We start from the raw sequence: 23,229 nt of genomic DNA, 5'->3' as shown, positions 1-23,229 counted from the left end.
TCGGGGGAAATGCCCCCTGTGCCGCCCCTCAGGGCCGCCCCTCGCCGCTGCCCCGGGGCTCCCGGCGCCGCCTGGAGGGGCCCAGGCCTCGGCCTCACCCTGCTCAGCCCGAGGCCTGGAAAAGCAGATTCAAACACCCACCCAGAAAGTGCCCCAGGATGCCAAGGTCAATCTTTTGTCACCAGCACGGCTTTGCTATCAGAGTCTGGACGGGAGTAGAAAATCACCAGGGGAAAAGAGCATGAACAAGTTCTGCCTTGGCACTACCTCAAGCTGTGGGGTACCAGTTGTTGGTTTCACTGGCTCTGGATTGAAGGCACTTGAGACAGTAATTCATATTCAGACTCAAGTGTTTATTATTTCTTATCAGTAAAACAGCCTCATTACTGGGAGTTCAGCAGCTTTTCATTAGAAGGCACAAAATGGCCAACAATCTCTTGTTCCAAGGTCTTTTAAGACTAAACTATCCAATTAGGAACTGACACCTAGATTATTTTCCCTTTTAACCCAATAACTGATCCCAAAGAGCCTGCAATGTGGAATTTCTGCCCAAATACAAAAAGCCACCCAAACCCATGAAGAAGGAAGAAGCATGAAGAAGAAACCCAGGACGAAACACTGTGCCCTCCATTTTGCTTCCATCCACAACATACTAAAAATCCTAGAACCTCAATTTCTCAGAGTCAGAGTGAACCAAAGCCCAAAAACTGGAGGTGATAAGAATGGACTAAAACCACAACCAAGGAATCTGCATCGCCCTGAAATACCTTTCCCCTTACATCAGCCTGGTGCATATTCATAGACCCTCATGCATATCCATCAACTACTTTACATATTCCAGGAATGATTTTACATGGCCCCTCCCTGGGTCTGCCTTTTCAGAGCATGTGTGTTTCTTGGTTGTGGTTTTGGCTCCTTCTCTTTATCACCTCCAGGTTTTGGGCCTTGGTGCACTCTGCCTTCAGACAGGGAGTGCTGATAGTTGGCAGATCTGTACAGGTGTCCTCATCCCGTGCGCATTGGATGTTATCCCATCCAAGCAGGCAGTTTACCACAAGCAGCCTTTTCACTGAGCTTAATTAACAACAGAAATAAAAACTATAGAACAAAGTTACTTTCAGAAACAGTCCCAGCCCATATTTGATCCCAGTCTGTGTGGTCCTGATCCATATGGTCCCAGAAACCTGGGATCCCAGTCCATACAGTCCCAGTCCATATTTGATCCCACTCCAGGCTATCCTGGTCTGGAGGGTTCTGATCCACACGATCCCCATCCATATGATCCCAGTCCAGGTGATCCCAGCCCATATTTGATCCCAGCCCATATTTGATCCCAGCCCATATTTGATCCCAGTCTGTGGGGTCCTGCACACACTCCCAGGGTCTGGAATTCCATTTCCCAGCCAGGAAAAAAATGTTCCTGCCCTTGAACTTCCTTCCTGCCCTCTCAACAAATTGCAATAAAATTATAAACAAAGAAATAATAATTGAAATTAAATAGGTTATAATAAAAATGAAATATAAAAACCTCAACTCTTCTTTACAATACTCCAACAATGATTCCACCCAAACAAACAACTATTACTATAATATTACCAATGCATATAAACAAATTATATATCTAGAAATACCTTTTGAAAGTTTAAACTCAATAATTAATATACTTCAGATAAAAAATATCTAAAAAACTAACATACAATCTAACACACCTTAGTAAAACAATTCATATTACAAATATACTAAAGGCAAAACCAAACACCACTATAATTTCTCAGAGATTTTAACCAAACAATTAAACTTTAATAACATCCTTAAGTACTCTAAACCAATTAAAATTATTTTTAAAAGATTTATTGGGGGTGTGTGGTTTTATTTGGATATTGGTTTTTTAATTGTTAAGAGGCTAGATGATTTAAAAAATGGGACTTTTATAGGAATTGAATCAGCTGAGAAGGTGGCACTCTGCAAACAGAATTGACTGAAAATGATTGGGACAGAAATCAGTAACTCTGAAAGTTTTATTTGCTATCAAATACATCCCACACACCCAGCCCCACACAATCCCCATCCCATTGCTCCAAATCAAGATCCCACTTCTCCCAATCCCCTTCTAACCCCATCTCACCCTGGTGACTGTGGAATGGAGAGTTTGGCATGGGATTGAATTTTTTTTTGAGGAGAGAACAAGGAATTTGAGGTAGGATTGAGCTTTTTTGGATTAAAATTCAGTTATTTCCAGTGGGATTTGAGTGGTTTTGAAGTGACAGATCCATCCCTCTTGGCTTTCGGAGTGGAAACACATGGAGAAGAGAAAAAAATTCAGGCCAAACCAAAGGACAAGCAGCCAGGTGTATTCCCAACATGGATCACAGGGAATGTGAGTGACCAGGGCTGTGCCCAAAGTGCCTCCTCCAGTGGGGGATGGAGCTGCAGCAGCGCACGAAGCTCTTCCCGCACTCGGGGCACTCGCAGGGCTTCCCTTACCGGTGCCTCCGTTGGTGTCGGGTCAAGGTAGAGCTCCTGGAGAAGCTTTTCCCACACTGGGCATACTCGTAGGGCCTCTCCCCTGTGTGGATGCGCCGGTGCCTGACGAGGGTGGAGTTGCGCTGGAATCCCTTCCCGCAGTCGGGGCATTGGAAGGGCCTCTCCTCTGTGTGACTCTGATAGTGCAGGAGGAGATGGGAGCTGGTCTGAAACCTCTTCCTGCATTTATCACACTCGTAGGGCCTCTCCCCGGTGTGGATGCGCTAGTGCTTGACAAGTTTGGCGTTGTACTTGAACGCCTTCCCGCAGTCAAGGCATTGGAAGGGCCTCTTCTCTGTGTGAATCTGATAGTGCCGGAGGAGATGGGAGCTGGTCTGATACCTCTTCCCACACTCGGAGCACTCATAGGGCCTCTCCCCTGTGTGGGTCCTCTGGTGCGAGTTAAGGCGGGAGCTCTGGCTGAAGGTCTTGCCACACTCCCCACATTCGTAGGGCCGTTCCCCAGTGTGGATGCTCTGATGCACGATAAGGCTGGAGCTCCACCTGAAGCTCTTCCCACACTCCCCACACTTGTAGGGCCATTCCCCAGTGTGGATCCTCTGGTGCCTGATCAGCTCGGAGTTCCACCTGAAGCTCTTCCCACACTCCACGCACGTGTGGGGCTTCTCTCCATCATGAAGCTGCTCATGGAGCACCAGCTCCGAGCTCTGGCTCCATCTCCGGCCACCTTCCCGGCCCAGGCTGGCTCTTTCCCCCTCACATCCCCGCCATCTGTGTTTGCAGCCCCTCCTCGTGCGACATCTCCGGGCCTTTTCCTCCCTGTTGGCTTCCTGCGCCATGGAGCCGCTCAAAACGGCCTCTGCCACCAGGTTCTGCCGCGGGCATTTGTCCTCCCTGCTCTCCATGCTCAGCTCCTGCTCTGGGCGAGGAAGGACAAGGACAGCATGGGATTTGCCTCCGTGCCACAGGCAAGGGCAACGAGATCCCCCCAGGCCGTCTCTGGGGACACACTGCCCGCTCTTGGCTCTCCCCCTTTCGGGATGCCGGGGCTGTTTGGGCTCCCGGGCTCCCTTCTCCCCTCATTCTCTGCTCTGCGCTGCAGCGGCTCCAAGGAGTCCCCCCTGCCCCTCTCCAGGCTCTTGAGGCTCCCGCCAATGGCAGTGCTCCCCCCTCTCTGGCCTCCCCACTTTGGCCTCCTGGGGGACACAGGGCTCTGCTCCTCCAGGCTGCCTCTGCCGGCAGCCGCCACCGCCACCCCCCGATGTCCCCCCGAGGGGCCTTTTCCGCTCAGCCTTGGACGTCTTCATTCTCCAAACATCCCCCCAAAAAACCCAACCCAGGGACCCCCCGGGATATCTGGGCCGGGCTCCCCCTCCCCACTTACCTGCGCCATGGGGGGGGCGATGATCCCACAGGTGGGGGCTGTGAATTAAGGCAAGGCTGGAACGCATGGTTCCCGCAGCTCAGCCTTGATCCGCCTTTGTCCCTCCTCTTCCTCCCGCCCCTCCTCTGCCTTATCTCCCCCTCCTTCTTCTCCTCCTTCTTCTCCTCCATCCTTCCTCCCTCTCCTCCTCCCCCCTAACCCCGCCTCCTTCCCTCCTCTTTCTCCTCCCGCTCCTCCTCTTCCATCCCCCCTACTCCTCCTCCTCCTCCTCCCCTGTCTTATCCCCACCACCATCTCCTCTTCTATCCCGCCCCTTCCATTCCTCCCCCTCCTTCTCCCCCCTTACCCCGCCTCCTCCTCCCCCTCCATCCCTGCCCTTCCCTCCCTCCTCCTCCTCCCCCAGCAGCAGCCACACCCTCGGTGCCCCGTTCCCGCAGCCCTCGCAGCCCGCGGCAGGAGCGGCGATGGAGCCGGGCCAGGTCGGCATGGGCAGCGCGGGGCTCTCGGCTGCTCCCAGCCGCTGCGGGCGGGGGGAACCCGGCCCGGGCCAAAGGAGAGGCAAACTGGGCAAACTGGGGGCTGCACATCCAAACTGGGCCTTGCTGGGGACCCTGCCTGGCCCCTGCCAGCCCTTGGGGCTCCTCTCGGCACATCCGCCAGGGGGGAACGCACACAGGCCTGGGGGATCCCAGCAGTGGCAGCACTGCCAGGGACTGGGCTGCACTGGGATCGTACTGGGAGTGACTGGGGCTGTACTGGCTTTGTACTGACATCAGACTGGGATCGTACTGGGAGTGACTGGGGCTGTGCTGGCTTTGTACTGACATCATACTGGGATCATACTGCCGTATCAGGGCAGACTGTGATTGCACCTAGGGACACTGGGATCATACTGGGAGTGAGTAGGAGCCTGTGGGGAGCACTTGAGACCATGTTAGGGACAAATGGGATTTACTGGGATGAACTGGGATGGTGCTGAGTGTTACTGGGAGTAGCTGTGAACAACCGGGGACATGCTAGGAGCAACTGGGAGGAACTGGAACTGAATTGGTGCATGCTGGGAGTGATTGGAAACTGCTGGGGTTATACTGGGGTGAACTGGGATCATGCTGGAGCTGACTGGGATCATTCTGGCAGTGAGTGCCACTACACTGAGGCTGACTGGGAGTGCTTGGGAGCAAATGGGATCATACTGGAAGGAACTGGAAAGATGCTGGAGGGAACTGGGCTACACTGGGAGATGCTGGGAGTGACTGGAACAAAAGTGAGGGTGAAAGAGAGAAACTGGAACCATGTGGAGCACAACTGGTTCAGACTGGCAGGGAATGGGAGCACACTGGGCTCCTATTTGGATCATACTGGGAGGGACTGGACTAATACTGGGAGGATCTGAGAGGGACTGGGAGCACACCCTGCACATCATCCCCCAGACTGGGCCTGACTGGGAGCAACTGGGAGCACGCTGGCAGCAAATGGCATCATACTGGGACTGACTGGGCTGATCTAGGAAGCAACTGGAACCACACTGGAGGCAGCTGGGACCATACTGGGAGAGATTGGAAGCAACTGGGGTTATACTGGGACCACCCTGGGAGGGCTGGCATGTGACTGGGATCAAACTGGAGCTTACTGGGATCATATTGGGGTTGAAAGGGAGCAACTGGGATCACACTTTGGGCTACTGGGAGCAGCTGAGCGAAACTGGGATGATGCTGCAAGCAAACTGGAGGAACTGGGAAGGACTGGGTGCATGCTGGGGGCAACTGGGATATACTGGGCATGACTGGGGGATCACACTGGGATAACTGACCCCTTACTGGGGCCACGGGAAGTGCCTGGAAATGACTGCAGACATGCTGGGGGCAACTGGAATATACTGGGAGTGTCTGGAACCATCCTGGGGGGACTGGAACCACACTGGGAACAACTGGGACCATGCTGGGGAGAACTGGGGCCATGCTGGGGACAACTGGGACCACACTGGGGGCACTGGCATCAGACTGGGAGTGACTGGGAGCAACTGGGATTGGACTGCAAGGGACCGGGATCATACTGGGAGTGGCCACAACCATACTGGGATTATACTGGGTGTGAATGGAACCTGACTGGGGCTTCCTGGGAGCTACTGGGCCCATGTTGGGAGGAAAATGTGACCCACTGGGAGCAACTGGGATCGGCTGGAAGGTTCTCGAACCATGCTGAGAGGACTGAGACTACAACTGGGGCAACTGGGATCATACTGGGAGCAACTGGGGCCACCCTTTGAGCAACAGATAGAAACTGGGATGATGCTAGAGGAAACTGGGAGGAACTGGGAAAGACTGGGATCATTCTGAGGTAACTAAAACATACTGGGGGTGTCTGTAACCATCCTGGGGGCACTGGAACCACACTGGGAACAGCTGGGATCATGCTGGGAGCAACTGGGACGATGCTGGGGGAAACTGAATCTGCCCTGGAGGCAACTGGGCACGACTGGGACCCTGCTGGGAGGGACTGGGACTATTCTTGGGGCAACTGGGATCATCATGGGAGGAGCTGGGAACATCTGGAATTATGCTGGGAGCAACTGGGATCACACTGGGATCCCAGTGAGAGCAGCTGAGTCCATGCTGGGTTACACTGGGATCTCATTGAGAGCAACTGGAATCACACTGGGATTGACTGGGAGTGGCTGGTTTTGTGGATTTTGGGGGTTTGGATTTTGGGGGATTTTCTTGGCATTTTGAGGGGGAGTTTTTCTGGGGGTGGTTGGGGGTTTATTGAAATTTTTTGTGGCTCTTTTTGAATTTTGGGGGTTTTAACTTGATTTTGTTGGGATTTTTTGGGATTCTCAGAAATTCCTGGGGTTTTATTGGGATTTTTAGGAGATTTTGGGGCATTTTATTGGAATTCTGGTGGCATTCAGAGGGATTAATTGGCGATTTGGGGTTTTTGGGATTTTTGGTGGGATTGAGGGGGTTTTGGGTGTTGCCAGGATTTCTTTGGATCTTGGGGAAGATTTTGTGTGATTTCTTCTGGTTTTGGGGACATCTTTGAGGGATTTGCCGAGTTTAATCGGGATTTTTGGGGTTTCTGGGATTCCAAAGGATTTTGTGGGCTTTTATTGGGATTCTAGAGTGTTCTAATGGGATTTTGAGAGATTTAATTGGGATTTTGTGGGTTTTATTGGTGTTTTGTGGCTTTTAAGGAGATTTTGGTGCCTCTCAGTCCTTCCCCACACCCAGGGAATGCCCTAAAGCCCCCCTAAAATTCCACTAAAACCCCACAAATCCCCAAAAATTACAAGAAAACCCTCAAAAACCCCAGAGAATCCCCAAACATCCCATTGGAAATCACCAAAATTTAAAAAAACTCACAAAATTTTCAATAAATCTCCCCCCACAAAACCCCCACAACCCCAACAAAACGCCAAAAATCCAAAACCCCCCAAATCAACAAAACCCCCCAAAATCACGTAACCATCCCAAAACCAAATAATTCTCCCCAAAAACCCCAATAATTCCCCAAAACTCCCAAGAAAATCTCCCAAAAAAGCCACCCCCCAATCCCCAAAAACCCTCTCAAAACCCCAAAATCCCCACAAATCCCCCCAGACTCAGTGGGGCCGTCCTGGATCAGGGGGCACCGGCCGGTGGAACAGGAGCCACTTCAGGGGGCCCTCGGAGCTTTTTGGGGAGGGGGCACCATGGGAGACCCCCCAAAAACGGGGGGGGGGGAACCCCTGCAGTGCCCCCTCCCCCCGAAACCCCCAGACCCCGGTTCAGGGTGGGCCTGGTACCCCCCGGGACCCCCAAATCTCCCCTGGGACTCCTCCAGGAACTCCAAACCCCCCAGAGCCCCCCAAGGTTACCCAGGACCACGCTGGACCCCCAAACCCTCCCCAGGACCCCCAAAACCTCCCCAGGACCCTCACCCTCCCCCCAGTTCTCCCCAAAATTCACCCCAGACCCACCTGAGGCCCCCCTAATCCATCAGACTGCCCCAAATCCCCCTCGGACCCCTCAGTCCCCCCCAAACCCTATGAAATCCTTTCAGACTCCCCGAAATTCCCCAGACCCACCTCAGACCGCCCCAGATCCACTCACAACACCCCAGTTCCTCTCGCAATCCCCCAAAATCCCCTCAGACCCTCCCAATTCCCCTCAGATCCCCCTAAACCCACCTGAGAACGCTCCACACCCTCTCAAGCTCCCCCTAAAGCTCCCTCAGACCCACCAAACCCCGACCAGACCCCCTCATTCCCCCCAAACCCACAGCACACCCCCCTATTTTCCGTCAATGCCCTCAGAAATCCCCAATTTCCCCTCAGACCCACCCCAAGCCCCCCCAGTTTCCCCCTGGCCCCACCTCAGCTCCTTCTCAGCTGCTCCCGCCTCCGCCGCGTGCGCCGGCTCCCAGCCAATAGCGACGCACCCTGCCCAGCCGACCAATCATCGTACTGCATTCCACAAACCAATGAATCACCGTGCGGCTCCCCTCAGCTACGCCCGCCTCCCCCTTGCCGCCCCAGCCAATCAGAGGCGAGCCGGAAGCGGCGCCCCCTCCCCTGCCGGTCTCGGGCGGGTCCTGCGGGAGGCGCTGGGAGCGGCGGGAGCGCTCTGGGAGCTGCTGAGGCGGCCGGGACAGGAGCGGGAGGGGCCTGAGAGGGGATCGGGGGAGGGTCTGGGGCGGCTTTGGGGAGGGTTCCAGGGGCTCTGGGGAGGGGCCTTGGAGGGGTCTTAGGGGGTCTGCGGTGGGTTCGCACAGGGCTTTGGGGAGGGCTCTGGGGGGTTCTGGAAGGCTCCTGGGTGAGGTCTTGAGAAGGAACAAGGGGGGCCTTGGGGAGGGGTCTGGGGAAGAGTCTGGGGGGGTCTCAGCGGCCATCCTGGGCTGGGCCCCATTGGCGTCTGGGGACTCTCAGGGGGGTCCTGGGCCAACACTGGGGGGCTCTGGGGAGTTTGAGGTTCCTGGAGGGGTCCCAGGGGAGATTTGGGGGTCCCGGGGGGTCCCAGGCCCACCCTGAACCGGGGTCTGGGGGTTTCGGGGGGAGGGGGCACTGCAGGGGTTCCCCCCCCCGGTTTTTGGGGGGTCTCCCATGGTGCCCCCTCCCCAAAAAGCTCCGAGGGCCCCCTGAAGTGGCTCCTGTTCCACCGGCCGGTGCCCCCTCATCCAGGACAGCCCCACTGAGTCTGGGGGGGTTTTGGGCGGCGGTTTTGGGGAATTTTGGGTTTTGAGAGGTGTTTTGGGGATTTTAGGGGAGCTTTTCTGCGCTTTGGGAGATTTTATTGGGAGTTTAAGGGGAATTATTGGGGTTTTTGGGGAGAATTTTTGGGTTTTGGGGGGGGGGTTGGATTTTCAGGGAATTTTATTGGTGTTGGGGGGGTTTCTTGGGATTTATTGAAAGTTTTGGAAGTTTTTTTAAATTTTGGTGGGTTCCACTGGGATTTTTTGAGATTCTCTGGGATTTTTGAGGGGTTTTTTGGTATTTTTGGGGAGTTTTGGGGATTTTTAGTGGAATTCTGGGGGGGCTTTGGGCTTGTCCCCAAGTGTGTGAAAAGGGCTGAGAGGCATTAAAATCTCCATAAAATCCCAAAAAGCTCCAGTAAAACCCACAAAATCCCAATTAAATCTCACAAAATCCCATTAGAACAACCTAGAATCCCAATAAAAGCCCACAAAGGATATTGAAGTCCCAACAAACCACCAAAATCCTAATTAAACCAAAATTGTCCCCAAAACCATAAAATGTCCCACAAACTAATCCCCCCCCCCCCCCGAGACCCAAAGAAATCCTGGCAACATCCAAAAAAAAACCCAGAAAAACCTTCCAAACTCCTGCCAAACAAAACCCCAAAAATTCCTTGAAACACCTGAACCTCCAAAGAATCCCACTAAATGTTCCACAATTCCAATAAAACCCCCCAAAATCCCCCAAAAATCCCAATAAAACCCCTCAAAATTCAAGACAATCCCAAAAACCCCTCACAAAATCCTCATAAAACCCCCTGAAATTAAAAAAAAAAACTTAAGATTTCAATAACCCCCGGAAAAACATTCTCAAAGCGGCAATAAAACCCCCCAAAATCCACAAAGCCCCCCAAAATTCCCCAAGTCCCCCAAACCCAATCCTTCTCTCGGAAAACCCCAATAATCGCCCCTGAACTCCCCACAAACTCCCGCAGCCCAAGAAAGCCCCAAATGCCCCAGCCCTGCCCGGCCCTCCCTGGTCCCTCCCAGTCCCACCCAGGCCCATCCGGGGCCGCGGCCAAAACTCCCCGGAGCGAGCGCGGAGGGCCCGGAGCGAGCCCGGAGCCCATCCTGGGCTCGGCCTCAGGCCCGGCCCCTCGGGGGCATTTTGGGCCGGCCTGGGCAGGGTTAGGCTGGGCTCGGAGCCCGTGCGGGCATTCCCAGCCTCGCCGGGGGGATTTTAGGCCCCTTTGGCTGACTCGAGGCCGAATCTATCGGGGTTTAGGCCAGTTTTGATAATTTAAGAATAAACTGGACAGTTTTACAATGGATTTTGGATCCCTTTGGCTGATTTCAGGCCTCTTTGGATAATTTCAGTTTGAGCCAAGCCCTCTAAGGGTGATTTTATGTTCCATTGTGAGCATTTTAAGCCAGTCTGGGTGATTTTAGGTCTCTGTGGCTGATTTTACGTGCAAGCAGTTGAGTTTTAGGGTGGATTTTGTTATAAATAAGAAGCTTGACTAGGCCAATATTCCAGCAGCAATCAATTTATTAATTAATATGGTCAAGTATGAGCAATACAGCGCTGGGTACAGTGGGGGAAATTTTCCCTCCAACTGCACACTGAGAGTTGAGGCTGACAGGTATTTATAGGGGTACTCATCAGCTTTCTCAGCAGTTTCTATTGCCAATTGTTCCTCACCAGCAGTTTCTATTGCCAGTTTTTCCATCACAATTCTATACACTATTGTGATGTAGTTTTTCTCAGGATGTGTCCCAGAAAAAGGAGCATCCCAGGTGGTGGTGGTCCAGTTTCCGAAAGAAGGAAGGAGTGTCCCAGATGGTGAGGTCCAGTTCTCCAGATGTGGGGCCAACTTTTAATTGCAAGGACTTTAAATCTCATAGCAGTGATGTCCAGCTTCCCTTGGTCAAACCTGTTAGTCCTTGAGTTGATGTCCATCTTCCTTTCTCAAGCTGCATGTTTCCTTTTTTTATATTCTAAAGCTATAGTTTCAAAAGATCCTTACTACAAGCAATATTCTAAAATTATACTTCCAAAGGTTATTCTTGCAAAACTCTTTAAGGCTTACAAGCAGAAAGTTCCTGTCAAAAAGCAACATCCTTAAAGCTTTAATTCAAATGCTCCTAAATCAACTTAAGGCTTATAAAGGGTAACTGCAAACAAAGGATAGGTTCAAAGGCCTTCTTCCATGCTTTATTATTCTCAGTTATTATTAGAATTTGTCTTTATGACTGTCCCATGGTCGGTTTCCACACACATTAGAATCACAAATGCACACATTGCCTGTATGTAGCTGCCCCGAAACACAGCTTTGTGTTTCACATGTGGCTGCTGGGCTGGGCTCCAGAGGGGAATGGCCTTGCAGCAGAAAGTGCCCAGAGAGCCCAGAGCCAAAGCGTCTCTGCCCTGCAGGCACTGCTGCTCCGTGCATGGAAACATCCCCAGGGCTGGAGTGGGCTGAGGGCTGCTCCTCATCCCACCCAAAAGAAGCCGAGGGTTGGATATGATTGCAGAATTTCTCTCAAGCTGAGCCTGGCAGGGGCTTCTTTACAGGGAGCAGCTGCTACAATAAATACCCTGATGCCTCCCCAGGCTCTGTGTGTTTCAACACTCTCGGCCTTTCTTGATGCTTCTCAAATGAAAGGAAATTCCTGGGGCAGCAGCAGCAGGATTGACCTCTCCCCATAAAATGCTGTTCCATCCGTTGGTTTTCCAGCCCATCCAGCTCTTACAGTGGCGATCCTGGCATGTGTCCAAACCCGGAAGATGTTCATATCCCAAAAGGGTGACACAGGGTTTTTCCTGTTGTTGTTAAGACCTGGAAGACTTTGAGGTTTACAAATAGAAGGGGGAGCAATTGCAAGGTGCTGTTCTGTATTTATAGTGGTCTTTTAATGAGTACTAAAATTACAGATGGACCGTGATAGGAAAATAACCTGCTGCAGGAAAAAATCCTCAGGATACCTGGTTATTCTCAATATCTACTGCTGTCATTTAGTAGGGAAAGACGGACAACAAGCCACGTCTGAATAACAACAGATTAATGTTGTGCTCTCTCCCTGAGTCTGCTCCCAAAAGATCTGGGATTGAGCAAGAGAAAGGAATTTTAAGAGCTGTTTTGGTTATTTCAGAGAAAATTTAAAAGGGAGAAGGGATTGGGGTGATTAGGTGTCGGAACTCAGTGCCTCCCTCTGGGTGTCCAGAGTTGCTGGGACCCCTGCCAGGGGGCTCAGAGACCCTGGCACACAGCCCAGAACACTGTGGGTTTGATTATGACCCGTGGAGCAAATTACCAGCTTTGTACGAAGACCTGAAAGCCACAGAAGTTTAAGTAGTGTAACAATAAAATTATCACTAAGTGAAAAAGTAGATTTTGGAGTTTTTAGAACAGGGGTTTTGGGGACAAGATGGAGGGACTTGGGCGTGTCCAGCTTCTCTTCTCCTTCTTCTCTACCTCCATCTTCTGCTGTGATGTTGGCACTTTTGGATTGGTTTAGAATAGAAGCTCACTGTCTAACATAGGTGATATGTATTGGAAAGTAATTGTAAACATGTTTTATGTAGTTTGCAGTATAAAGAGATAACACCGCCCTGGGGGCAGGCAGAATGCCTCTGGCTGTCTTGCTGAGCCGACCTTGGCTGGGCAGGAGAAAGAATTTTATAGATAAGATACAATAAACAACCTTGAGACCGAGAAATGAAGAGCTCTGACTCCTGCTTCGAGCGCCAGGCTGGGAAAAGAGACTTTCAAACTCTTCTTGGGGTCACTCTGACCAGCGAGAGACCCTGACAATTGGCGTCCCTGGGTGGGCTCCAAGAGGGCACCCAAGGGGGCAGTTGGCAAGCAGCCACGCCACAGCCATCAGCCGCTGAAACCCAGCCCAAGAAGGAAAGAAAACAGGCACTCTCAAGGAAAAAATCCAGAAAGAACATCTCGACCTCTGCTGAGAAGACTTGTTTCAAGCTCGACCCAGAAGGATGAGAACCAGAAGCGCACCTGGAAAATCCTCACATGCGAGCTGCTGGACAGTGACCAAGACAAACTCCGGACCGACCTTGCAGATGATTCAGCTTTTGGTAAGGAAGGTCAAAATTGAGAACATGGAGGGTACATGCTCCCAGGAACAACTCAGCATCTTGTCAGCCCTACAGGGCGTGGCAGCCACACACCCTGTAAAAATCTCTGAAAAAAGATAAAATGGCCTTGAAGCTTTTATCCCCAGCAAGGGTAACGTTAGAGGCAATTTCGTGGAATTCCGCGGGGTCTGCCAGCTCTCAGCAGGCAGCAAGTGTTTTCCCAAGGGTGGGAGGAGGGGAAGTCATCCTGCCATCAGCAGGTGGCTGTTGCCCTTACCGACCAGGGAGGGGCAAAAGTAATCCCTACCAAACAGGTGTGGGAGGAATTGGCATCATCTTCAGAGTCCCTGGAGTCCCATGGGTCCCCAGAACGCCCAGAAACCCCAGAACTCTCAGGGGAGGAGGGCGGAGGGGGGCGTGGGGCAGCGGGAGGCGCGGTGTTGGAGGCGCCCGCGCTCCCGTGATGGCACCGGCAGAGATGGGGCACGGTCAGGGTGCAGAGGGTGCCCGAGGTACCAGCCCTTCTCCGGTGCCATGGCATCAGCCAGCACACAGGCAGCCGCAGCAGCCAGCACACAGCTTCAGCCTCCATCAAAATCTCAAGTTGGAGTTTTTTCGCAGGTGCAGCACATGTTGCGTGAGGCAGTTCACTGAACTCCTCAACAGTCTGGTCCCACAGAAGTGACAGACACAGCATTTACCAGATGATCAGGCTTCAGATGCAAAAGATGGACATGTAAAAAAGCTGTCCAAAAACATCAGAGTAAAGTGAGAAAGCGCCAGGATTTTGCCCAAGATACAGAAAAAAGGGAAATCAATGCAAATCAATGTTATTCCAAATATGATGTAGATGGAAATCCTCTATTGTGAAAAATGCCTTTCAGGGAGGGAAACCACCACATAAAGATAGAAGTATTAGTAATGATTAAATTACCCAAAATGTCTCTGAAGACAGAGCATTTGGGAAACATCAATCAGATCCTATCTGTGGGGTCATCAGCTGATTCTCCAATGGTTCAAAGTTTTAGGGATTGTTGGTATGGAGTTCGTAACCTTTGTTATTTTTGGATTTTATAGGTGATACTGATAAATAAGGATTGTTGTTAATGCTATATGAATACTTTAAAAAGGTTGTCTTAACCCCTTCAAACATTTCCTGTTGATAAGTTGATTATATAATAATGACAATTCTCAGAATTTATGATAAGAATTATTATCAAGGTATTGTTGTAGTATTTACAGCCAGCTTTCATGTGTTTCACTATCTCTTTGTGTGATCATCTACAAGACACATGTCTCCTCAGGATCCTGTCTTTTCATTTCTTGACTACTCATTTTTTGGGGTTTCTTTTAAATCCAGATTGCCAGTTTCGTGGTTTTCTTCAGTTATTATTTCTTCAGTTATTACAGAGGTACTCCAGCTGAGAACTCAAGAAGTTTGCTGTGTTTGAAGAATTTCCATCCTGACAGAAATTCCGGAGGGATTCAATTATTTAATGGTTTGATTGATCTTTAATCCTAAGGTTTCCTATCCATAATTGCTGTTTTTACGAGTGTTGTTTCAAGAATGTGTAAAGTGATATCCATCAATTGGAGTTTGGGCTCTGGCCAAGCCCTAGCTCTACTTGAATGGAGTGATTGACAATCAGCCCAGATGTTGTCTGCATCAAAAAATATTCATATCCTTTTGGCTTGGCAATTTGACCATATATGACAGCTGAGCCTGTTTTCAGAGGGAGCTTGGAGAAACATGAATCTGGACATGAGTTCTCCAGTTCTCTCTTGTTTTAAGGTTCATCAGCTGTCGCAGACTCTGGGATTACAGTTCAGTGTTCTAGTCCTTGATAATTGTATGATTTCAGATTTGTTATTGGTTATGCGTATTCTCTAATTGATTTCTAATTGCTGTTATCTTACATTTCCCTATGCAATATTGCATAGCGACTGAATCAGAGCCGATCAATGTTTTATTTTCATATCAGGACCCATTCTTCACCTCTGGGATTTTGGGAAAATCCTCCAGTCCCTGCGGGGACGTGGATTTGTTTGTGTTTTAGCAGGTGCAAAAGTCCAGATAGATCTCAGTGAAGAATGTGAAACTCCATCGAGTGCAAGAGAACGCTGACAAGAAGCGTGGGCAAGAAAACGCTGACCATTCCACAACCAGAAAAGGAGACGTACAGATGTGGACTGCACAGAGATTCCAACCCTTGTGCTTCACCCACAGAAGATTGTGGACTTTGGGTTGCTTCATGGATGAGAGCCACGCAGTGATACCCACTGGTGTCACTGGAACTTAGACCGAGACAGGACTTTTTAATAATCGGTAAGGACAGAAGCAGCATCCTTGGACTTATCATTTTATCATTTGCCCCAGGATCATCTCGGCAAATCAGAATGAAGAGCTGACAGTTTTAGCCAAAGCTCTTCAACCACCACTGACTGTTCCAGAGAACACCCTGGTAGCCAAAGCTATCGCTTTGCCACCACATGCAGCGAAACAAGTCATGCCAGTGTTTGATCAGCAGGACTTTCCCTCTGGAGACCACATCCATGGAATTCTCCAGTGTCGTCATTCGGAAGAAAACTTCAGGCTCATGGAGACTGCTGCATGACCTCAGGAAGATCAACGAAGTCATCGAGGACAAGGGACAGCTTCAACAGGGTCTTCCTTTGCTCTCAGTGATTCCTAGAGATTGGCCATTTGTGATCATTGATCTCAAGGACTGTTTCTTCAGCATCCCGCCTCATCCAGATGATGCTCCTCAACTTGCATTCTCCCAAGCATCAACAGGGAGAAGCCTCTGCAAAGGTACCAACACAACAGCAGCTGCAAGAAGCTCGTGACTGTGTGATTGCAGAGGTGCAAAAAGAAGGACTGGAAATCAGTGTTTCAAAACTTCAGGAGATCACACCATGGAAATACCTAGGGTGGAAGATCTCGGAGCGAACAATAAGATGGCAGAAAATGGAAGTCAGCTCCAAAGTCAGCAATTTGCATGACCTGCCACAGCTTCTTAGAGAAATCAACTGGATGAGACCAACCTTGGGGATCACAAATGAAGACATCCCAGAGGCTCGATCTTTTGAGAGGGGACAGTGACATCAAATCTCCCAGAACTCTTACACCTGAAGCGTGGAAAGAACTTGAGAAAATTACAAAGGTCATTCAGCAGAAACAAGCACATCGTTTTGTAGAATCACTGCCCTTTCAGTTGGCAGTGCTGGGGGCAAAGGTCTCCAAAGACGATCCTCACGGACCTGGAGATGGCATCCCAAATTATCATAAAAGCAAGGACAAGGTTGCTGACGATGTCAGGCAGGAATTTTTATACAATTCATTTACCATTGAAAAAAGATTCTTTTGACTGGGTGTTGCAGAGATGAAAGGACTTGTTAATTGCATTGTTAGGGTAGCCAGGCATTTGCATGATTTGTTTTCCAGGTCACAGATTGCTGAAATCAAAAATATGTTACAGGGAAAAACCAAGAATAAGTGAGGAACCATTGGATAGGATAACAGTATTTACTGATGGTTCAGGGAAGACCCACAAATCAGTAATCACGTGGCAGAATTCGGTCACAGGGGAATGGGACTCAGATGTAGAAACAGTCCAAGGTTCACCACAAATTGTGGAATTGGCAGCAGTGGTCAGAGTCTTTCAATTGCTCCAGCAACCTCTCAAGCTGATCACAGATTCAGCATATGTTGCGAATGTGGTCAAACAATTGGAAGGTTCACTTTTGAAAGAAACAAGCAATGACATCTTATATTCATACTTATCATGTATGAAAACACTGCTGGAAAGCAGGGAATGTAAGTATTTCCTTACTCACATTAGAGCACACTCGTCCCTTCCAGGATTTTTAGCAGAAGGGAATGCCCAGGCAGACAAGCTAACTGTGCCCATTTCACAGACTTTACTGGATGTTTTTGAGCAGGCAAGGTTGAGCCATGCATTTGTTCATCAAAATGCACAGGCACTGATGGAATCCTTTCGCATCTCAAAAAGCCAAGCGAGGGAAATCATTGCCCAGACTGTCAGCTTGTGCAACCACCTGCATCCACAGGAGCAGTCAATCCGAGAGGATTGCAAAGTCTCCAGCTGTGGCAAGCTGATGTCACAAAATATCCGTCATTCAGAAAGATCAAAAATGTTCATGTTTCAGTGGACACATTTTCAGGAGCAGTCTTTGCATCAGCACATACAGGAGAAACAGCAGAACATGCCTGTCGACTTTCTTGCAAGCATTTGCATCATTAGGTGTACCTCAAGAGATAAAAACAGACAATGGCCCAACAAACAAAGGGAAGGTGCTTGACAAATTTCTGAAAAAGTGGGGTCTCACACACACATTTGGTATTCCATACTCCCCCACAGGTCAAGCAATCAGTGAAAGAACACATCATACCCTGAAATGCCTTTTGGACAGACAAAAAGGGGGGAGCCAGAGGCTACACCTCACGAGGTTGAACAAGGCATTGTATGTGTTGAATTTTCTCAACAGCTCCTTTTCAGAGCCCAATCCACCGATTTTAAGACATTTTTCAAACAGCACTCAGGCAAAACTAAGGGAGAATCCTTTCATTTTGATCAGAAACCCAGAGACAGGACAAGTAGAAGGTCCCTTCAAACTAATCTTGTGGGGCAAGGGTTTCGCTTGTGTTTCCACAGGGCGAGGTCTGAAGTGGGTGTCAGCGCGACACGTGAAGCTGTATCGGACTCGAGAGCAAGAAGCCACTGATCTCGGAAACAGAGAAGCGAGCACACAGACGGAAGAAGAGAACCAGACTCCAGACATTGACTCAGAAAAGACATAAAAGAACAAGAACTTGGGGGTTGTCTTTTGGGGTTTGGGTGTCAGAAAAGATAGCAAAGCTTCTCGCCAAGGGTGAAGCCATGAGCTTTGAAATGTTCGTGTGCCTCATTTTTCCACCTGTTGCTTTAAGCAATGAGGCGAATTTGCCCATTGTCCAACCAAAACAAAATGTTTGGGAGGCTTTGGCTCAGGCAGCAAATCTAGAGAGTATTTGCCTGACACACTCAAGACCAGGGAGACCATTTTCGACATGCATGGTTGGATTGCCAGTGGACAAATGGCCAGTTCCAAAACACAATCCTGTAAAAGTTTCACAGTTCATTAAGCATCCTGTGAATGAGTGGTGTTCTTGGACAAAACTCCTTCCTGCGGCTTCCTCTGAACCTCAGGAATTGGAAATTTTTGGGTCCATGATCAATGGAACTTTGCATGAAATTTGAAATCTCAGATGTGACAAAAGCAAAAAATAAGACCATTGATGTCACTCCGAATCATGCCTTTTACAAAAATGCATCGGCTTGGTGCAAATACACCAAGATGGCAACCAAAGCATTGCTCCAAGTTCCAGCACAATTGCCTCAAGGGATCTTTTTCATCTGTGGGGACAGAATTTGGCATGGCATCCCTGCAAATGTCAAAGGTGATCCATGCAACATTGGAAGAATTTCATTGTTGTCACCTGATTCAAAATCATTGAAACAAAAATGTAAAGGGAAAAGATCATTGAAACACTCTAGTCCAAATTGTGATGATGAGGTAAACACTTGGGACAAGGCTCAGAGAATTGCCGTTGCAATTTTCTCACCTCAGACAGCGTCGGGGGTGGCCTTGACTCAATTGGACCACATGGGTTGTTGGTTGAGCAAACACGCTCGAGCCGTTTCTCTTGCACTGAGTGACGTTAAAAGACATTGGAGTGTGAGACGAGCAACTCTTCAAAATAGAGCGGCAATTGATTATCTGCTGCTAGCACATGGACATGGAATTTGAGGGAATGTGCTGCATGAATCTGACAGATCACTCAAGGTCAATTCACGAAAATATCAGAAAGAGAGAGGAAAGCATAAAAAAGCTTGGAGAGATCACTGGATCTTGGATCGATGATGTGGTTGGATTTTTCGATCTTTCTCCATTGTGGAAAGAACTTTTTAAAATAGGGGTTTATATTTTAGTAGGACTTTTAGTTCTCATGCTCATCATGCCATGCATCTTTTTGTGTGTGTGGCGGGTCATGAATGGAGTCGCCAAAGAGGCGTTTTTGGTGCAAAGAGAAGGGGGAGATGTCGCAACTCAGCACATCCCTTTGGATGCCCAGAGTTGCCGAGAACCCCGTCGGGGGGCTTGGACACCCTGGCACCCAGCCCAGAACACCTGGGGATTTGATTTCGACCCTTGGAGCAAGTTGCCAGCTTTGTATGAGGACATGAAAGTCACACAGGTTTAAATAGCGTAATAATAAAATATTCACAGGGTGAAAACGTAGATTTTAGGATTTTTGGTATGGGGGTTATGGGGACAAGACGGAGGAATCAGGGTGTGTCTGGACCTTCTTCTTCCTTCTTCTTCTTGTTCTGCATTTTGTGCTGTGATGTTGGCACTTTGGGATTGGTTGAGTAGAAGTGCACTGTCTAACATGGGTGATAGGTATTGGGAATTAAGAGTAAATATGATGTATGTAGTTTATAGTATAAAAAGACAACACCGCCTCGGGGGCAGTCAGAGTGCCTGTGGCTGCCCTGCTGAGCAGACCTCAGCTGGGCAGAAAGAAAATTTTATAGATAAGAATTAATAAACAATCTCAAGACCGAAAAGTGAAGAGTCCAGACTTGTTCTTCAGTTGCACGGGCTGAGGCAGAGACATCCTGCGCATCTCGGGGCAGAGAACAGCAACAGCCAACCCGAGACAGGATCCCCAAAATTGAGCTGGGAGGGGGATGGGACCCTCAAATTGAGCTGGGAGGGGGATGGGACCCCCAAACAGGATGAAGCCAATTTTGTTCCTGGAATATATAAAGTAATTTATGGATATGCAAAGAGATCTATGAATATGCAACACGCTCATGTAATGGGAGACAAGGACCATCGAGCAAAGGTTGCTACGGCCACCAAGACCCCCCAGTTATTTTCGGGGACACCCCTTAATTATTCTGGTTTTAATTACATCAGCCTGTTGCATATTCATAGATCCTTATGCAAATCCATAAAATAATTTACATATTCCAGGAATGATTTTACACAGCACCTCCTTGGGGGTGTCTCCCCATTTCAGGAGCATCCCCTGGAATGGAAAATGTAAATCCCACTCCCTCTGAATAATAATAATAATAATAATAATAATAATAATAATAATTATTATTATTATTATTATTATTATTATTATTATTATTATTATTATTATTATACAAATAATAATTAATTTTGAAATGAAGGGGCTCTCAAGCAAAGATATGGGAGTAGAAATAACAATTCTTTATTAGGAAAAATTAAAAATACAAATGCAGTAGTAGAAAAAAACAAAAACAGTGACAGAGTCAGAATCCTCTGGGAATCCAGTGGGAAAAGGGCTGATCCTGTGGGAATCCAGTGGGAAACACTGCTCCTGTGGAAGTCCAGTGGGAAAAGGCAGATCCAATGGGAATCCAGTGGGAAAAGGCTGATCCTCTGGGAATCCAGGGGGGAAAGGGCTGATCCTTTGGGAATCCATTTCTTACGCCACAAAGAAAGGGCAAAGGCAGGACCGTGGGGTTTTTATAGGGTATCCCAAGGGTGGAGTTGGGGTTTGGGTCAGGGGAGGAGTTCTTAGCAACACAAGAAGGGTGAGATCAAATTCCTGCCTCTTAGCAACAGGGGCACTCCACAAAGAATGTGTCCCCAAATACTAAATTCCCTCTAAAACAACTGAGAAATTATGGAATTTCAGATATATTAGAATAATTTCCATCATTTAACCCAGTTTTGGGTGTTTTTAAGGGATGAAGATGAAGCAGAGGAAAATTAAGGTCAAGCCAAAATGAGAAGCAGCCAGGCGTGTTCCCAACATGGATCACAGGGAATGTGAGTGACCAGGGCTGTGCCCAAAGTGCCTCCTCCAGTGGGGGATGGAGCTGCAGCAGTGCACGAAGCTCTTCCTGCACTTGGGGCACTCGCAGGGCTTCCCTTACCGGTGCCTCCGTTGGTGTCGGGTCAAGGTAGAGCTGCTGGAGAAGCTCTTCCCACACTGGGGACACTCATAGGGCCTCTCCCCTGTATGGATGCGCCGGTGGGTGACGAGGGCGGAGTTGTGCTTGAATCCCTTCCCACAGTCTGGGCATTGGAATGGCCTTTCCTCAGTGTGAATCCGATAGTGCAGGAAGAGAACGGAGCTGGTCTGAAACCTCTTCCTGCATTTATCACACTTGTAGGGCCTCTCCCCTGTGTGGATGCGCCGGTGGGTGATGAGGGTGGAGTTGTGCTTGAATCCCTTCCCACAGTCAGGGCATTGGAAGGGCCTCTCCTCAGTGTGAATCCGATAGTGCAGGAGGAGAACAGAGCTGGTCTGAAACCTCTTCCTGCATTTATCACACTTGTAGGGCCTCTCCCCTGTGTGGATGCGCCGGTGGGTGACGAGGGCAGAGTTGTACTTGAATCCCTTCCCGCAGTCGGGGCAGCGGAATGGCCTCTCCTCTGTGTGAATCCGATAGTGCAGGAGGAGAACGGAGCTGGTCTGAAACCTCTTCCTGCATTTATCACACTTGTAGGGCCTCTCCCCTGTGTGGATGCGCCGGTGGGTGATGAGGGTGGAGTTGTGCTTGAATCCCTTCCCACAGTCAGGGCATTGGAAGGGCCTCTCCTCTGTGTGACTCTGATAGTGCTGGAGAAGATGGGACCTGGTCTGAAACCTCTTCCCACACTTGGAGCACTCATAGGGTCTCTCCCCAGTGTGGGTCCTCTGGTGCACGATCAGGCTGGAGCTCTGGCTGAAGCTCTTCCCACACTCCCCACACTCATAGGGCCGTTCCCCAGTGTGGGTCCTCTGGTGCTTGATCAGCTCGGAGTTCCACCTGAAGCTCTTCCCACAATCCACGCACGTGTGGGGCTTCTCCCCATCATGGAGCTGCTCATGGAGCACCAGCTCCGAGCTCTGGCTCCATCTCCGGCCGCCTTCCCGGCCCAGGCTGCCTCTTTCCCCCTCACATCCCCACCATCTGCGTTTGCAGCCCCTCCTCGTGCGGCATCTCCGGGCCTTTTCCTCCCCATTGGCTTCCTGCGCCGTGGAGCCGCTCAAAACGGCCTCTGCCACCAGGTTCTGCTGTGGGCATTTGTCCTCCCTGCTCTCCATGCTCAGCTCCTGCTCTGGGCGAGGAAGGACAAGGACAGCATGGGATTTGCCTCCGTGCCACAGGCAAGGGCAACGAGATCCCCCCAGGCCGTCTCTGAGGATGCACTGCCCGCTCTTGGCTCTCCCCATTTCAGGATGCCGGGGCTGTTTGGGCTCCCGGGCTCCCTTCTCCCCTCATTCTCTGCTCTGCGCTGCAGCGGCTCCAAGGAGTCCCCCCTGCCCCTCTCCAGGCTCTTGAGGCTCCCGCCAATGGCGGCGCTCCCCCCTCTCTGGCCTCCCCACTTTGGCCTCCTGGGGGACACAGGGCTCTGCTCCTCCAGGCTGCCTCTGCCGGCAGCCGCCACCGCCACCCCCCGACGTCCCCCCGAGGGGCCTTTTCCGCTCAGCCTTGGACGTCTTCATTCTCCAAACATCCCCCCAAAAACCCAACCCAGGGACCCCCCGGGATATCCGGGCCGGGCTCCCCCTCCCCACTTACCTGCGCCATGGGGGGGGGCCGATGATCCCACAGGTGGGGGCTGTGAATTCAGGCAGGGATCGGCCGTGTGGCGCCTCCAGCTCAGCCTTGATCCGCCTTTGTTCCTCCTCTTCCTCTTCCTCCCGCTCCTCCTCTGTCCTATCTCCGCCTCCTTCGCCTCCTTCTCCTCCTCCTCCTCCTTCTCCTCCTCCCTCTCCCTCTCCTCCTGCCCTCTAACCCCTCCTCCTCCACTGCTCTTTGTCCTCCCGCTCCTCCTCTTCCATCCCCCCTACTCCTCCTCCCCTGTCTTATCCCCACCTCCTTCTCCTCTTCCATCCCGCCCCTTCCATCCCTTCTCCTGCTCCTCCCCCCTTACCCCGCTTCCTCCTCCCCCTCCATCCCTGCCCTTCCCTCCCTCCTCCTCCTCCCCCAGCAGCAGCCACACCCTCGGTGCCCCCTTCCCGCAGCCCTCGCAGCCCGCGGCAGGAGCGGCGATG

The 23,229-nt window shown here is 50.4% G+C and overlaps 1 long non-coding RNA gene and 1 pseudogene across 4 annotated transcripts; one reads left to right on the top strand and one right to left on the bottom strand.

Moving 5' to 3' along the window:
* Positions 1-371: 371 nt before the first annotated feature.
* On the bottom strand, positions 372-22,633 carry LOC139603941 (zinc finger protein 271-like; annotated as a pseudogene).
* LOC139603923 (uncharacterized) lies at positions 4,011-19,768 on the top strand. 4 transcript variants are annotated; one of them, XR_011683853.1, is made up of 3 exons: positions 4,108-4,347; positions 12,624-13,136; positions 15,194-19,768. It is a non-coding gene; the product is annotated as an uncharacterized lncRNA (long non-coding RNA). The 4 variants fall into 4 exon arrangements; XR_011683855.1 differs by lacking the exon at positions 12,624-13,136 and having other exon boundaries at positions 4,011-4,347; XR_011683852.1 differs by lacking the exon at positions 4,108-4,347 and having other exon boundaries at positions 9,174-13,136.
* Positions 22,634-23,229: the final 596 nt, after the last annotated feature.

This window comes from Agelaius tricolor, unplaced genomic scaffold (assembly GCF_023055355.1).
Source record: "Agelaius tricolor isolate 1412-34295 unplaced genomic scaffold, bAgeTri1.0.p SCAF_42, whole genome shotgun sequence".
In the NCBI taxonomy this organism is placed as follows: Eukaryota; Metazoa; Chordata; class Aves; order Passeriformes; family Icteridae; genus Agelaius; species Agelaius tricolor.
The sequence above is the reverse complement of the archived record's forward strand: the minus strand, read 5'-3'. Positions and strand labels throughout refer to the sequence as shown.